Source organism: Tachyglossus aculeatus, chromosome 14 (assembly GCF_015852505.1).
Source record: "Tachyglossus aculeatus isolate mTacAcu1 chromosome 14, mTacAcu1.pri, whole genome shotgun sequence".
Taxonomy (NCBI): Eukaryota; Metazoa; Chordata; class Mammalia; order Monotremata; family Tachyglossidae; genus Tachyglossus; species Tachyglossus aculeatus.
In genome coordinates this window covers 11,342,724-11,360,899 of record NC_052079.1, presented here as the reverse complement: position 1 = coordinate 11,360,899, position 18,176 = coordinate 11,342,724, and the positions used below count along the sequence as shown (strand labels likewise).

General features: G+C 42.6%; 1 protein-coding gene across 4 annotated transcripts in view; it reads left to right on the top strand.

Annotated features, from left to right (window-relative positions):
• Positions 1–1,128: 1,128 nt before the first annotated feature.
• Positions 1,129–18,176, top strand: part of PRKD1 (protein kinase D1) — a 168,215-nt gene continuing 151,167 nt past the window's right edge. For 2 of the 4 annotated variants that reach the window (XM_038756613.1, XM_038756612.1), the window contains exon 1: positions 1,200–1,264. The gene's annotated coding sequence lies outside the window, so the exon portion shown is untranslated. Of the gene's footprint in view, positions 1,265–18,176 lie in introns of all 4 variants that reach the window. The other 2 variants (XM_038756614.1, XM_038756615.1) reach the window with 2 other exon arrangements.

Genomic DNA, 18,176 nt, shown 5'->3' with positions numbered 1-18,176 from the left:
GGGCAAGTCACTTATCTTCTCTGTGCCTCAGTTACCTCATCTGTAAAACGGGGATTAAGACTGTGAGTCCCCCCATGGGACAACCTGATCTATTCTTTTCTATCTATTCTATTTATTTTATTTTGTTAATATGTTTTGTCTTGTTCTCTGTATCCCCCTTCCAGACTGTGAGCCCACTGTTGGGTAGGGATTGTCTCTATATGTTGCCAACTTGTGCTCTGTACTGTACTGCTCTGCACACAGTAAACGCTCAATAAATATGACTGATTGATTGATTGTAACCTCCCCAGCGCTTAGAACAGTCAACATGTACTTCCCAAGCGCTTAGTACAGTGCTCTGCACACAGTAAGCGCTCAGCACACAGTAAGTGCTCAATAAATATGATTGATTGATTGTAACCGCCCCAGCGCTTAGAACAGTGCTTTGCACATAATAAAGCGCTTAATAAATGCCATCATTATTATTATTATTTTACAGATGAGGTAACTGAGGCACAGAGAAGTGAAGTGACTTGCTCAAAGTCACCCAGCTGACCAATGTGAGCCCGCTGTTGGGTAGGGACCGTCTCTATCTGTTGCCAACTTGTAGTTCCCAAGGGTTTAGGACAGTGCTCTGCGCACAGTAAGCGCTCACTAAATAGGATTCAGTGAATGAACGAATTGGAGGGGTGGGGATTCGAACCCATGACCTCTGACTCCACTGAGCCACGCTGCTTAAAAAACCTGATCAGAGGCTCTTACCATTTTGTTTCTAATACTTAAATGTCGCTAGTCGGTCTGCTCGCACCCGGGGTGGGGGGACGGGAGAGGATGGGCCCAATGTCTCCCCGCCCGCCCCCTGCCCCGCCCCCCGGGCCGGCCTCCCGCCCGGACCCCGGCTTCCCGGCTTCCCTGCTCCCAGCTCCCAGCTCCCTGCTCCCAGCCCGGAAAGTTGGGAGCCTTGTCCCGGCCTCCTCCCGCCAACTTTTCCCCCGGGTGGCCGGCGCCCATGAGCGGCCCCTGCCCGGGCCCCGCCGCCCCCGGGCCGGGCCCCCCCATCCCGGGCCCCCCCATCGGCCCGGGCCCCCCCATCCCGGGCCCCCCCATCGGCCCGGGCCCCCCTCTCCCTCTCCCCCTCGCCGCCGCGGCCGCTCCCGGCCCGGGCATCTCCTTCCAGCTGCAGCTGGGGCTGAGCCGGGAGCCGGTGCTGCTGCTGCAGGACTCGTCCGGGGACTACAGCCTGGCGCACGTCCGAGAGATCGCCTGCTCCATCGTCGACCTCAAGGTAAGCCCCCGATCCCGACAACTCTCCCACTCTCTGGCACACCCTCCGCAGGACCCCCTCCCCCCCTTCCCCACGTAGACACTCATCTCCCCCCCCACCCCTGATTCTCAGGACCCACTATGGACACACTCATCCCCCGCCCCCCCCATCATTCACCCCCCCCCCCCCCGCTGCAGGACCCCCTATGGACACACTCCCCCCATCATTCACACCCCCTACAGGACCCCTATGGACCCACTCAACCCCTTCCCCCCACCCCATCATTCACACCCCCTATAGACACACTCATTCCAACCCCCCATCACTCACACCCCCTACAGGACCCCCTATGGACACACTCATCCCCTCCCCCCATCATTCACACCCCCTACAGAACCTCTTATAGACACACTCATCCTCTTCCCCCCACTCCATCATTCACACCCCTACAGGACCCCCTATGAACACACTCAATCCCCCCCATCATTCACACCCCCTGCAGGACCCCCCTATGGACGCACTCATCCCCCCCCCCCCATCATTCACATCCACTACAGGACTCCCTACAGATACACTCATCCCCTTCCCCCCACTCCATCATTCAGACCCCCTACAGGACCCCCATGGACACACTCACCCCCCATCATTCACACCCCCTACAGTACCCCCTATGGACACACTCATCCTCTTCCCCCCACTCCATCATTCAGACCCCCTGCAGGCCCCCCTATGGACGCACTCATCCCCGCCCATGACCCCGTCATTCACACCCCCTGGGGGACCGTCCCCCCCGCCCCGGACCCGGTCATTGAGACCCCCCTGCAGCCCCCTCCCCAAGAACATCCCTCCCCCGGACTTTACTCTCCGAGCATGGTCAGGATTGGGGACAAAGTTGGCTGGGGCAAGGGCAGGGGCCGCCCCCGCCCCCCACATCCAGCTGTCAAAACACCAGGCTTAAGGGGCCTGCAAATTTGCCCCCTGGGACGCTGCTGCCTGGAGCTGGAGGAGGGTCAGGGGGACTCAGAAGGAAGTCTCCTGGGAAGGGGGTCTCCCCCGCTCCACCTCTCGCCCCAGGAATGCCCATGACCCAGTCGGGAAAGGGGAGGGGGGGTTGAATTTCAGAAGGACAGAGAGCCTGGGGGACACAAGTGACTGGGACCTCCTCTCCTTCAACTCACTTCGGGATGGCGTCTGCCCACGGTTCCCCCAAACCGGGGAAAAGTAGCTTGACTCATGTCCTGGGCAAATCAGCAAGATCGATCAAGTGGGAAGAGAGCAGCCTCTCAAAATTGGGACGACGTCTCTGGATCCTGGGAAAAGTCTGATGGAGTTGGAGGAAGAGTTGGTCAGTGAAGCCCGAAGGTTGTCGTAATTAAAAAAAATTCCCAACACCCAATCCTTTTAATGACCCAAGATTACCGTTCTCTGCCCCGACTGACCCCACGGATTCTGACAAGGAAGGAAATCAAGTTTTTAGTTTATTCACGTCGCGTAATTTGGGAAAATTCAGGGACACAAAGCGATTTTAGTTAGAGGTTTAGACTTCTGGACACCCTCATAATTTCTACGGACCTTCACAAAAACCTAACAGCGGCAGCAAATTCTGAAACAAACGTAACTGGAAAAACAGAGTACCTACACTGAAGTGAATTATAGCGAGACAGTATGTCTTATCCTTTAGATGGGCTTTCCGGACTAGCTTTCACCGTTCAGAAGGTTGATGAGGTGCTAATTCAGTGCTAGTCTTTTTAAGAGCAACAAATCCCGGCCTTATCAGCCGAGGCAAAAGTTTAGTTACTTTCTCTGGTGTATTGTCTTCCTCCGTTTCCCAGATTTATGACCTTGGGGGCTGTTTGTTTGTTTTTGTAAAGCAGTGTCTTCCTTTGATAATTCTTTTTGTTCCCAAGAGAAAATAGAATAGTGGTTGGGTCACTTTGAAACATTCTTGCCTTTTAATATCAAAGAACCTTGAGTGAGAACACTTAAAAAGGATAGGGTTTTGCAGCAGGAGTAACAGAATTTCAAAAGGAAGACTTCGGTGATTGAGAGTATAGTGTAACTCGAGAAAATAAGGGAGGCAGGTTCCCTGCCCCAAGTGATCTTACATTGAATTGATGAGATATTAAAGATTTACATCTTTATTTTGGCTACCAGAGCTGCTGGCACTCAGGAGTCATTGATTTGGGGGTACCCTATGGCCTTTAATTACACCCAGAAATGCAAGAGTGAAGTTTTAAACGGCAATATCTCCCACCAAAAATACTTTCAAGTGTGAAAGTTAGGGGAAAATTAACTGAAATACATTTGATTTGGTCAAAATCGTAAATGCTTTTGGTTTGTTGTCACTATTTCACTTTTATCTTTTTCGGTCATTGTGCTTTCTGCTTGGTTTTACCCTCAAACTGCTGACATTTAGTTTCGTTTCACTTTATTGATTGGGAAAGTCTTCTCATTTTTGAAGTGATCATTCTTCATTTTACCTACGGTGAGTCATTTAAGGGACCAGCTGAATGTATCCCATATATTCTTAACTATCGGGAAACTATTCTCAGTTTTGCTTCTTCAATTTTCAACTTCAGTTTTAAATATAGCCCCTTTTTAGTGGCTCATCCCACGAAGAATGTGCATTTCACTTAGTACCTTGGCTTACAGAATAATATTTTTGGATCGGAAGTTTCAATACATGATTTATGAGGAGTTTGGAAGTTTTATGTGGGACCTCATTCTAAGTCTTCAAATTTGTTACTGTAATACTTCCAATCGTAAGACCTGCATTGTGCAATGTTAGCTAACAACATTGCAGACTTTATCCCAATGGATAAAATGAAATTGAACATATGCATAATATGACTACTGGAAAGAGAGTTTTAAGATCTGGTTTACATTTCTACAGATAATTGAAGTTTACTTCTCATATATTCTTCAGCTTTAGAATTGTGACTACTACTAAAATAAAAACTAAATTGTAAGCTTCTTGCGGGATCGAGTCTACCAATTCTGTTGTGCTCTCTCAGGTGTTTAGTTTAGTGCTGTGCACACAATAAGTGCTCAATAAATGCCATTAATTGATTAATTTGCATGACAGTTTGATGCATTTTGAATCTCTGTACCTTCAAGTGATAAAACCCAGCACATCTAGATAATAATAATAAATAAAATCCTGTACTGCCAAAGTGAAGTACAGGTTTGGACTGGTCATGCAAATTCATTTGGACCTCTGGATCCAGGGTTTGGAATACATCAAGTAGCTCCTTAAATCAAGCTGAGAGATGTGAAGAAGTTAATAAAAATGAAAAACATGATTCACAGACTATGCTGCCATAGGATGCATCATTATTATCCCACCAGTAGGTGTGGGAAGAGATGGAGGAAATTTTGAATTGCTGGTAAACACTTCTTCTGTGGGCTGAGAATGTAAATCTTACACATAGAACAACAACAACAACAAAGAAAACAGCAACGAAAACAAGTTCATTGCTCATTTCAGTGCTGCACTATCTTTCAGTGCTTTGCTTCATTAGAAAATAGGTGGGAAAATACTCTAGACTTACAGGGAAAAGTTTGTAATAGCAGAACCACCCACCAAGAAAGATTTTTAGAATTAACAAATCTCAGTATAATTGGGAAGATAAAGTAGTCACTGGATGGTAACTGCCCCTGAAGTTGAAGAAGAGTACCGGCAGTCCTTGACTTAAAGATGTTTTAAGACAAATGACACTAGATTTTAAAATTTGCATCAGCTTTACAACACATTGGTTCAACTTGACAACATCAGTCTTCAAACAATCATTTATTGAGTGCTTACTGCACACAGAGTACTGTACTAAAAACTTGGGAGAGTACAATATAACAGAGTTAGTAGGTACATTCCCTGCCCACAGTGACTTTACAGTCTACTGTGCAATTAGCTTTGGTCGTTTGGAGGTGCTGAAGTGCCACAGGGAAAAGGGGGAAGAATTTTAAAAGGTCTGAATGGGGTTGGAAGACAGGCTGAGAGACTGAGGGACAGGGAACTGGGGTTCTTCTAATGGAGTTTACCCTACAGAGTTCCGAGGGAAGGTCGAGACATCCATTTTTCTTCCAAAGTAAAAGTTGGCTTCCTATCCTGCAACCCTGACTCAATATACATACAATAACATAACTACATTCCTCAACTGTAATTGATGGAGTGCACAATTCTGGGACAGTTTGCTGAAGATAGGGCATCCAACCTTGATTCCCCCCCATTATATAACATTGTTCCTAGTATAATAATATGATGCTTCGATTTAAGGCGCAGTTGTTCAGGAACCAATGGGTCAGAAGTCCGAAGACTGCCTGTATTCAAAATGCACTCGTATCTGCTTTAAGGTGGTAATTGGGTTCCTCAAGATCCTTTTGTTATGGGTACATCACTATATAATACCCGTTAAGTTCATGGAAATTAATAGGCTAAGAGGGCGGTAGTTCAAAGAGATCACCTGACTCTTGCGTTTTGATACTGAATGCATTATACCCTTGCCACTTGTCCATATTTTACTGGACTGTATTGAATACTATAAAGTTACCAAAACACAAAGAGTCCTATGAGGGACAGGGACCATGTCTAGTTATTTCCCAGCACTTAGTATTGTGATCTGCACATAGCACTTAATAACTGAAATTACTACTACTACTACATACTGTACAATATAGTTCAGTAAAGTTGAGGCAGGGGCTGGGAAGCATAGCCACATCGTGTTTCGATGTCATTTATATGTTGCATAATCAATCAATCGTATTTATTGAGCGCTTACTGTGTGCAGAGCACTGTACTAAGCACTTGGGAAGTACAAGTTGGCAACATATAGAGACGGTCCCTACCCAACAGTGGGCATAATCCTACATGGAATCTAATTTAGCAAATTTAAGGATCACGTTATACCAAGAACAGATTTATGTTGTGGGAAGAACATTCCTGAATGTTGGCATTGTTTTGTATGCAAATTGTGTGATGAAGACATATGTGTAATTACATTTATTAAGTGCTTACTATGTGCAGAGCACTGTTCAAAGCGCTGGATGTTCTTCCAGAACTGACAGGACATCACTGCTTTCAAATATGCTGTTAAATCAGTGAATTAATCCGTAGTAGTCATTGAGAATTTACAGTACAGCACTGACCACTGTACTAAGCACTTGGGAAGGGCAATAGAGTCTGTAGGCATAACACCTGTCTTCAAGGATTTTATAATCTAGCAGGGGAGAGAGGTACTAAGATAAATTACAAGTAAGGAGAAGCAACAGCTGTTTGTCCTTGAGCAAGTCACTTAGCTTTTCAATGCCTCCATTTCCTCATCTGTGAAATAAGGATTCAGTATTCCCTGTTCTCCCTCCTATTTAGAGTGTGAGCCCCATATAGGACACAGAATGCGTCGAGCCTGATTATCTTATATGTGCCCCAACACAGTGCAGTGCTTGGAACATAGTAAGCACTTAAATACCATTGTTATTATTACCATTATTAATAACAGAGTTTAAAAACATAAGAGTTACTGCGGGTGGAGGGATGACAAAAAGTGAGGATCAGCACCCAATCAATCAATGGCATTTATTGAACTCATCAAACCGAAACACCTTACAGTTTTCCAGAGCACATGTAAATGAGGGCAGTGGTTTCAGTGGACAGATGTGGCTTCTACATCTGGGCAGATTTGGAATGACTATTACTACTATTACCAAAAACTTCCTAATGGTCAACAATCCCATACACCAAAACAAGGTGAATCCAGTGCTTGCCTCCCTGAGCCATTCTTTAATCTCCCACAGTGGTGTAAAAGCGACCCCACATCTGGCCAGAAGAACTAGAGGCAGAAAATATTCCAGAATAAAATTAGAGAGCAAAGTTAGCCTGCAGCTGCTAGTACAATAGACAAGACCACGCAACCTACAAGTCTGTGGCAAAATGGCACAATTCACTTGCCCATTTAGAGTTTTTTGGATGGTGGTTGGGATTTCTTGCTGATGGTGCCTTCTTCTGGGGAATTTTGACCCTTGGGTGACCACTTGTCTTGTATGGATAAGTCTTATGGTGGGTGAAAGATTGGAGGTGGAACGTTTGGTATGTAAAAGTGACTATGGCTGAACAGTGCTTTACTTCCTTCTGAAGGACTGAAAGTGAAATTCTATTTTCAATATTTGTTGAGGATGACATTAGCCCAGGTGAAACTAATCCTTCATTTGGCCTATGGATGTCCAGGCGATCCATTAGCCCTGCTAATATGCATGCAATGGTCCCGCAAGCTGCAGTACAAAAGTTGTGATTGAAACTTTTTTGCACTACTGAAGGCAGCACCTCCTTATTGGTGGCAAAGGAACCCACATTTTGATATGTTTTGCCCTCACTTTTTTGTTTTTTCCAAGTAAAATGTTCGGTTCAAATAAACAAAAGGTACTAATTAGCTGGCTAATTTGGGACTATTGTAGCAGCCATTCAATTGAGGTGTTTGTCAGTGGTATTCATTTTTTCTAAAGAGTAAACATTCCCAACCTTCTAAGTGTTTAGTGTCTTCTGAAGTTGTGGCATCACAAAAGCTTGCAAGCGGGTTGTTTTTTTTTTTTTTTTTTTGGTTGAATTAATCAGGACCATAGAATGGATAAAGTAGTTTAGAAATAATGGCACAATAAACATCTGATTTTTAAATGTATAAATATGCTTAAAATCTTGTGTGCAAAACTTGTGGTGCCTATGTATTCCTAAAGTAAGTTTGTTTTAAATTCATTACTCTTGGAAATAAGCTCCTAGACCCCGTGTTAGGGGCAAAGACACTGAATTCCCCATTTGTGTTAATGGTGCAATCTCGGGAGCCACTGTAAACACCAACAAACACTTGCCAGGAGGAAGAGTTTTGAATGTGAACTCGAAGTGTAAAATAAACAAACCGAAGCGATTTCTCAGACAAAGATCAGCTAGTTAGCGAGGAGAAGTTTCCAGGGCTAGAGCCTGTCTTCAGCTGGCTTGTTCATCAGTGTGAACTGACTTCCAAGTCAGGTGGTTTCCTGGGTTAAAGTAAGGGTGGGGAGGGTAGATGGAGGGGACAGGGTAAGAAGGGGAAGGAAAGGGAGGAAAGGCACTTAATGCCTTACGGCTTGGCTAGATTCCCTTTGATATGACCTTGGCTTTAGTCTGATATCCAGGCAGCAATCAACGCAGGGGCTGGGGCTCTCTGGGCCTTTGGTGCTTCAGATGCGTAAAAGCAAGCATTTCCAGGTGTATTTTGGAATGGAGTGCAGACCACCATTCACCTTCCCCAACACTGGATGAGGTCAGGAGCTCGTGTTGTGGACTGGAACTGCACTCAGCTTCTTGCCCTTTGCTCAGCGTTAAGCAGCAGGGGCTCAAACAACCCTTCTTGATCTCTCTGAAGTTGTTCAGGCCCGAGATGAACGGCTTCTGTGGCCTTAAACTCTCGCCCCGAAGAGAACGTGACTCATTACAAAAGGTAAACAATGCATCCACAATGGGAGCCTTGAATCTTGTTTCAAATCACTCTTAGCAAAATGACTTAAGGCAACGTTATTGAACACACAGTAAAGCTCCTTGAAATTGCTCAGGAGCAATTCTTGGGACAATAGCCCGTTGTCTACTATTGACTGTGTTTAGTGAAACTGTCAAATACTGATAGCTGTTTGATTTTTATCTATGAATTTACCTTTTGGAAAGAGGTAGGGAGGGTGATCTTATCATTATGAAATTGACCAGACACTCTTCACTGTTTCAAATGGGTTAATTTAGGGCTATTTTGTTGCAATAATCCAGGAAAAAAATCATCCATCCTCTCCTGAACTACCCGTATTCACTGTGTCCATTTTCATTGACACACACCTAAGTGGGTCTAGCAGAGTATCCAGTCTTGCCCATTTGAGTAGTCATGAAAAATTGCTTAAGCACTTAGTACTGTAAACTTTTACTACATAATGTGCATTTTACCTGCTTCACCTAGGGAAGGTTATATTTCAGCTGCCCATTTTTGGAGACTATGGTACTCCAGTGAGATCTTCTCTGTGCACGTGAATGATCCTGAAAAGCTGCATGTTTGCCACTAAATGCATGTTGGGATACTGAAGATACTTCCTTGTGATGTTATCGGGTCTGTCCCATTTAGGGCCGCCTCTTGGTAAACTGATCTTTATCAATCAACCAATTGTATTTATCACATTTGTACTGTGTGCAGATCACTGCACTAAGCATTTGGGAGAGTACACTATAACACTTGTTATAACAATATAACACATCTACTGTGTAACCTTGGACAAATCTTTTCTGTGCCTCAGTTACCTCATCTGTAAATGAGGATTAAGACTGTGAGCCCCATGTGAGACAGGGACTGTGACCAACCTGATTACTTCGTATCTACCCTAGCGCTTAGAAAAGTGCATGGCACGTAGTAAAGTGTTTAGCAAATACAATAGTAATAGTTGTTATTATTATTATTATTGTTATTAACAGAATTGGTAGAAACATCCCCTGCCCTCAACCTGCTTATCGTCCCATGAAGGGCTTGCACAAGCGAAGCACCCCTACTTCCAAATGCTGCTCACCAAGCAGGTCCATAGCCTCAGTAATAATAATAATAATGATTTTGGTATTTAAGCGCTTACCATATGCCAAGCACTTTCTAAGCACTGAGGGGGATACAAGGTGATCAGGTTGTCCCACGTGGAGCTCACAATCTTATTCCCCATTTTCCAGATGAGATAACTGAGGCCCAGAGAAGTTAAGGGACTGGCCAAAGTCACACAGCCGACCAGTGGCGGAGTCGGAATTAGAACCTATGACCTCTGACGCCCAAGCCCGTGCTCTTTCCACTGAGCCACACTGCTTCACTGTGTCTCTAAGCAATTTATTCTTCCCTCCTAGTTTATGTGTGTTTTCTTTCAGTTCACCATGCAGCAGTTGCTAAGGTATCCCATTGATGTCCTTTCTCTTCATGTATCCCACCAGCAAAGCATTGTTGCTATGAGCATTGCTTTAAATGCTGGTGGGCTCATCAATTGTGAGCCCCTTGAGGGACAGGGTCAGTATCTACTTACCACCTCTTTACTCTTTCCCAGCGCTTAGTACAGAGCTCTGCACACAGTAAGTGCTTAATTAATACTATTACTACTAATCATTCTAGGACTTCATGCAATCAGTGGTATAGAGCTCTTCCTAGGTGGAGAGTACAACAGAACTAGGAGACAAGTTCCCTGTCCATAACAAGCTTACAGTCTAGAGGGACTTTATTGTTGGTTATTTTGGTCCTTCTGTTTGAAGTTAAATAGGATCTGTGGGGGATGTTGATGTAATAGATGTGGGTCACACAGGGAAGATTGGATACCAGAAGGCTCTGCAGAGACTGAGCCCGTTGTTCCCTCTCTATATGTTGTCGATTTGTACTTCAAGTGCTTACTACAGTGCTCTGCACACAATAAGTGCTCAATAAATACAATTGAATGAAAAGGCTCTGTAGAGCTTCAGTTTAGTATTGACCTTGATGTCTTGTCATGATATTGAGTCTCTCAGTCTGTTGCCAACCCTTTTGGCTTCTGTTTTCTATTGTCTTTCCGTGTATCACTGGCGAGTATACTGCCTGCCTAGCAGAATCCAGTGACAGCATTATTTTCATCAGCAAATCAGAACTTATTTGGTTACAAGTGTGTAGGGTTTCCTGAATTTATTGTTAATCCATGGAGTCGTGCTGAATCTGCATAGTGATTTGTAACCATTTGCATATCATCTTGTTTGTGCTTCAAGAGCACAGCCATCTGCACCTTGCAGTTCATGAACCTCCGTCTCAAATTCTTCTGATGATACTTATAGCCAGGAGAGATTCCATGGGCTCCCTGAGGGTTGGAGTCATGTCTGATCATCCCCCTCAGTGATTGGGACAGTGCTTTGCACAAAGCGAACATTTTAAAAGCTTTTGGAAATAATAATAGTTGCGAGCAGGTACTAGCTTTGCACAAAGCAAACATTTTAAAAGCTTTTGGAAATAATTGTTGCGAGCAAGCACTACTGTGACTTCATCTTTTTTTTTTTATGCCATTGCTGAGAGTGTGGAGTTTAGCATACACTGGTACTATGAAAGCTGTTGCGGTCTTTTAAGTAGCAGTAATGGCATTTGTTGAATTTGTGTCTCTCTGAGCATTGTATTAAGTGCCATGGTGACTAAAACATAGGCAAATCCAGAGGCATCACTCATATTGGTGGGATCAAATCCTCTGAATTTGCTCTAGAACTCTCATTTCAGCTCTACTCCTTCTCTTCCCACATAATGCCGGTACATGGAGGCATAAGGGTGGGGCAGTCACAGTGAGAGAAGGTTGAAAGGCTAATCAATCATACTTATTGCACACTTACTGTGTGCAGAGCACTGAACTAACTGCTCTGGAGAGTACAGTATAACAAATGAACAGAGTTGGTAGACATTACCTAACCACAATGAGCTTACAGTGTAGAGGCTACCAAGTCAGCTGGGCAGGGGGATTTCCAGTAAGCTGGCCACAGGTGTCTGAACAGTAATAAGCTTGTACTTCCCAAGCACTTAGTACAGTGCTCTGCACACAGTAAGTGCCCAATAAATACGATTGACTGATTAATAAGGCATTTGGCATTCCTCCAGGGATCCAGAGAAGGTTAGCCTTTGGTCCATACTATAGTAGAATATAGGGGGTCCATTATGATCTCTTTCTAGCATGCTTATTGAGAACAGTATTGAATTTTAATGTCCATATTTCTTACAGATTTTCATGCTTCCAGGTGGTGCTTCAAAGTTTATACCTTGATTGAAGCACCTCCCTGCTCTGTCTCAACCTTTGAAGTATTCTGACTTAAATAGTGATTAAAGCTGGTTTCAATTTAGCATGAGTTAGTGTTATCTTTCCCACACTGTTCAACAAAAAGGCATCTTGCGCCAATACACTTGAAAGCTGCCCTTATGCTGAATAGATCTAACATTGTTAGATATTAGATTAGGTAATGATGAACCTGTTTAACATTGGATAATGAGAGAGAAGCCCCTTCCTTCCTCTCCCCCTCGTCCCCCTCTCCATCCCCCCATCTTACCTCCTTCTCTTCCCCACAGCACCTGTATATATGTATATATGTTTGTACATATTTGTTACTCTATTTATTTTACTTGTACATATCTATTCTATTTATTTTATTTTGTTAGTATGTTTGGTTTTGTTCTCTGTCTCCCCCTTTTAGACTGTGAGCCCACTGTTGGGTAGGGACTGTCTCTATATGTTGCCAGCTTGTACTTCCCAAGTGCTTAGTACAGTGCTCTGCACACAGTAAGTGCTCAATAAATACGATTGATGATGATGATCTACTGGGGTACACAGAATAACCCCTAATTCCAGTCTTGTTATTGGCACTTATTGTCATTGCTATTTGATCTTGTAAGTATAGTTACTGTGTCTTTCTTTCATTACTTTAAAGAGTATTGCTTTCTTCAGCTTTTTGGGGTCTAGAGAGCTCATGAATACTTTTTAAAATTTTCTGTGGACAACAACCCCTTGTTAGATGGAAAGAGCACAAGCAATTAAACACTGGGGTGATTTCTCCTGGAAGAACATATGAATTGAGGGCAGGGATCATATCTACCAATTCTATTGTACTCTCCCAAGCACTTACTATAGTGCTTTGCATAAAATAAATGTTAATTAAAACCAAAGATTAATTGATTAATAATTTGGTAGGAACTTACTAAATTTCCAGGTACAGTAGCACAACTTGCTAGCAAAATTTTCCTTGTTACCTTGTGAGCTCCTTGTAGTCAGGGAATGTGTTCACTATGTTAAATTCTCAAAAGTCCTCAGTATGATGCTGTGCACACAGAAAGAACTGAGTCAATAAATACAATTTATTGTTTACTAGGAATATCATTCTAATGATGATTATGATAAAAGAGTTATGTCTTGATTCTCGTATCTACCTCAGAGCTTAGTAATTAATAATAATAATAATAATTATGGTATTTGTTAAGCACTTATTGTGTGCCAAGCACTGTTTTAATCCCTGGGGTAGATACAAGGTAATCAGGTTGTCCCACGTGGGGCTCACAGTCTTAATCCCCATTTTACAGATGAGGTAACTGAAGCTTGGGGAAGTTAAGTGGCTTGCCCAAGGTCACACAGCAGATTAGTGGTGGAGCCGGGATTAGAACCCTTGTTCTCTGACTCCCAAGTCCGTACTTTTTCCGCTAAGCCACGCTGCTCCTCTAGTACAGTGCTTGGCACTTAGTGAGTACTTAATAAATACCATTATTTCTGTATAGACTAGAAGATGGCAGCCTTTCCTATAGGTACCACTACCTTCTGGCCTTTCCCTACTATTTCTAGGCCTTCCCAGACCAATGAGTTTTGCTCACTGCAAAATCCCATGTTGTAGTCTTCCCTCCACGCTACCATAAGTATAGAGGATCTTATTGCAAGTGTTCCAAATGAAACCACTAACAGCCTGTGTTTTCCCTTTCTTCACCAAAGTAAAAGTGCCATAGAAAGGAGTATATAGATTTAGCAAGCAGAAAGAGAGAAGAAAGCTTTGTTCCCAAGTGTGGAAAATGACAGTAGAGTAGGAAAAAAATTGAAGTCCATTGTGACATCAGAAAATGGCACCTGCTTTGAGGAAACTGAAACAAATTGGAACTTTCCAGACAGAAACAATTTCTTTGTGTTATTGAAGCATTTAATCTAGAGTGAAGCTTTTTTTTAAATCATGAGTATTTGATGGTCTGAATCTTATATTTGTTACTGTAATATGGGACACTATTTATTTTTTCAGCTTCAGAAGGAACTTTCTGCTAATCTCTGTGGGAGATTAAGAATTAAGAGCAAGTTTACTGAGGCTTTTGCAGTAAATCTATAAGCAATTTAAAAGGAAATTTGGATTTTATTATGAGAGATAATCAGTAGCTTTCCTTGGCAACAGAAATGTCCCTTACCAACATTGTACATTCTTCAAGCGTTCGTTCCTTTAACATGTGCCATGGTTGAGACAAATAGAATGACTTTTGACAAAAAGTCACATGACACATCCAGTCCCCAGCAAGCAAATTGTGATACATTTCTGACCATTTTTAGCCTTTTTATTCATAAAGATGAATGGAATTTATTAACTTTGGAGAGGAAGCCAGCCTTTGACAGAAACATTTTAATGGGAATTTTCCTTCCAAAATGAATTTTATGATGATCACCCTCCAGAAATAGAACATTTTAATGACAATGTCTCCAGACTCTTCCTTCCTAGAGTCAATTACAAATGTACTGACCTGCCCTTTCAATGAATTCAGGGTGGTTGTTAATACTAGGGCCAAGAGTAGGAAAGGCCTCTTACAGAATGAGATGTGGTCATTGACAGTAGGGTGGGTCAGCTAGTAAGTCAGTCATCAGCATTTCCTGAACTCCCTCTGTGGACAGAGTTCTGCACCTTCTGTTGGATTCTTTATCTAAGGGTCTGGTTCCTTAAATGAATCAGTAAAAATGAGAATGGTTCAACCTTGAAACCCATTTTCCTTGAGATAATCTGTGCCAGGAGGTGAGGATTGAAACATTCTCATTGCAATATCCATTCAAGGTTGGCATAGAGAAGTGAGGAAACTTAACTTTGACTTGTGTTTTATTTGGGACTCAGCAACAACAGAGAGATACAGGAGGCAGCCCAGGGTGAAAAAAAGTGGAGTGAATATTTTCCTTTGATGTGATTTTCACACTTGCAGAAAGAGGAAAAAAAACGCTGGAACTTTTGGCAACAGGCACATTTTTGAAGGACAACTCTCATCTATCAGGGACTTATCTAGTTAGAGGCATGTACGATTCTGCATAAAGTAAGAAAGAACACTAACTGCAATAGCAAGTCTTAACTTTGTAGATGACTGACACGGAGGAACATTTTAAATAAAAATACTTGCCAATTTGCTAGGTGAACTTATTTTGGAAGGAAAAATTATGCTTCATAATAGACATTTCACTGTTTGACAAGCAGCTCATAATTGGATTTGTGTTTCACTCTAAACAGAATACAATTTTGTTCCCTCTTCCACCCCATTGAGTAAAATAATCTTTTTTAATGAAAGGAGTAAATGGTGATGTATGGTAATGTGTGTGGTGATGGGTGACTTAAAGAGTGCAAAGCCAGGAGCTGCTTGAATTGGAGGATCAGCTGGGGAGTGTGTGATGTTTGTCACATCTCATCTTCTAAGAGGCCAGGGCCTCTGTGAAGCCAGGTCATTCCTTAGTGAATCCAAAGTGAAGCTATTGTAAAGAGTGCAAAAGCAATATTTTTTGCTGATTTTTCACAGAAGTACTTTTGGGGGTCTTTTAAGCTTTGGATGAACATCTTCGGGAGTTGTGAGAAATTATTCTGCTGTGACCTTGTCCAAAGTCCTCTAACAAAGCAGGATGCTTGTCTGTCTTGTGGAGATAATCTCTTTCTCCTCAAATGACTGGTAGACTCCCAACATTTATAACTGAAAATCTAAAGAGGTGAAAGCACTAGAAAAATCTCTTCCCAGCCCCCTACAATGAAATGCAGTTCAGTTGTATTAAGGACCCATGGGCCTACTCTAACAACTATAAAGTGTGATGAAGTGGTCTATGAAACATGGAGATTACTCTGTGAATTCCCCCACCAAGATACGTCTTTCCTTTTTTTTGTGCTGGAATGGCGGGCAGTGGATGGTTGAACTGTTACAGTACAAAGAAAATGCTGGCTTTTAATTTCCTCCCTCAAATAAAAGACTTGAGTTCTATCTCCTTGACAAATATAAGGAATCAAACTATGCCTAGTTGTAAAGATCCTTTCATTTGCAAGGTGTAGCTGGCCTGCTTTATGACCCTTGTTTTCCTCAAGTCAGAAAGGGAGACACTGGAGTTGGTTGGAACTTTATCTGGGTAATGAGAGTATGTTTGGAAACAGTTGTGTACTGACCTTTCAAGTGAAATGTATATGTCGATATGTTACTAGAAGTCACTCATCACATTAAACGTCATTGTGGAAAGTTTCCTTTAACCCTTAACATTCTAAAAGACAATCTGATGAATTTTAATTCAACAGTAGGAGTATATCTTTCATAATATTACCGTAGGTTTACAGAGTCCTTTCAAACTGGTGATCCCAGGGATGTTTACAGATGTTTGATGCTCCCAGAAATTAGGTAATTATTGTTAGACCCATTATGTAGTGGAGGAAAGAAAAGTAGCTTTACATAGTTGAAGACTTTTGGATTTGGATTATCTGAATTTTCTGCTCAATTCTCCATTACATTGGGCAGGCTTCCTTCAACATCCCGCGGGGAGAATCAGTAGCTATGTGGGAACGTGAGGATATCCCATTTAATTCTCCATACCAATTAGGGGTCCAGTAAAGTACTCCCATAGTTGTGTTGACCTGGAAGGACCTTTATGGTGTATTTAAAGAGGTTGTTTTGTATCTACCCCAGCACTTAATACAGTGCTTGATACACAGTAAGTGCTTAGCCTGGCCTAGTGGTTGCAGCATGGATCTCGGACTCAAAGTGGTCAAATCTAGGAACGCTTTTCTGCTGTGTGGCCTTTGGCAAGTCACTTCACTTCTCTATGCCTCAGTTTCCTCTTCTGAAAAATGGAGATTAAGGTAACCCCATGTGGGACAGGGACTGTGTCCAATCTGATAAGCTTGTATATATTGCAGTGCTTAGTACAGTGCCTGGCACATAACAAATACCATTTAAAAAAATAATAACTATTATATTCTCATCAGAGGATTTTAAGAAACTTTGTCTGTCTGGAATGCTCCCTAAGCATTCTCCTTTAGGAACCCAAAATGTGCAATCTTACCAGAGGGATTTTATTGCCTATTCAGTGGTAGCCATTCATCCTGCTGAGAGCCCATTGTTGGGTAGGGACCGTCTCTATATGTTGCCGATTTGTACTTCCCAAGTGCTTAGTACAGTGCTCTGCACACAATAAACACTCAAAAAATACGATTGAATGAATGAATAAGGAATATGGGGCCCTCCAGCTAGCTGCAAGAAGTTGTGGTTATCTAGGTCTTGTTCTAACTGTAAACTATTTTAAGTCTATAATCTTTTTATTGGAAGGATTACTGAAGCTATCAGCTGTCCATCCCATTCCCTTGAGGCTGTTGATTTAGAAGATTGAGGCTTTCTTCTGGGTATTCTCTTTAGATAGCCACCTAAATGATCTTCTTCACTGGATAAATTTAGCTATGTTAAGTAATACTCTTTCCAATCCTGAAAAATGTCAGGAAAGAGGGTGGGGAGAGTCGAGGTCAAAAGAAAGAAGGATGAGGTGAAGGTATGTGGAAGTTCAGGAGGTCAAAAAGCAGCTAACTAATAGGCTTGGTGAAGAGGGAAGCTTTCAAGGTAGTAAGGCAGGATGGCAAAAACAAAGCATAAAAGGGAACACATCTGGAAAGAGATAACTGAGGAGATAGGAAATAAATCCTGTACATCTGGCAATCATTGTTCCTGATTATCACATTTTGTCTCCAGTTCTATTATCTATGCTCTTTGCTTTCTTCCTTCTCTCTCTGGCTCCCAGCTTTTCTCTCCACCATTTGGCCCTTATTCCCACAAAAGGTGTGCATAGGGAGGGGGGAAAAGAAGCCAGTTGGGATTAACTCTTTGTTAGGAGTTTGAGAACCTCATTTTCTTGGACAGGGATATAGAAATGTGATCAGAGTATCCATGGACTTCAAATAGCTGTAATAATTTTGTCCTAAGATTCTCATGGGTGGGAATTTTACTTCTTATTGTGGTCTGCTTACAGCAGGCATCCATTATAGTACCTCACAAATGAATGATTCCACTTTAGTGTGAGAAATTGAGAGTTGTCTGTTCTATGCTTTCCGGAAGATCTCTTGTCCTGCGGGGCTTCCAAAATGGCAGAAACATAATGAATCGAGCCTAACTGAACAGGGAATGCATTG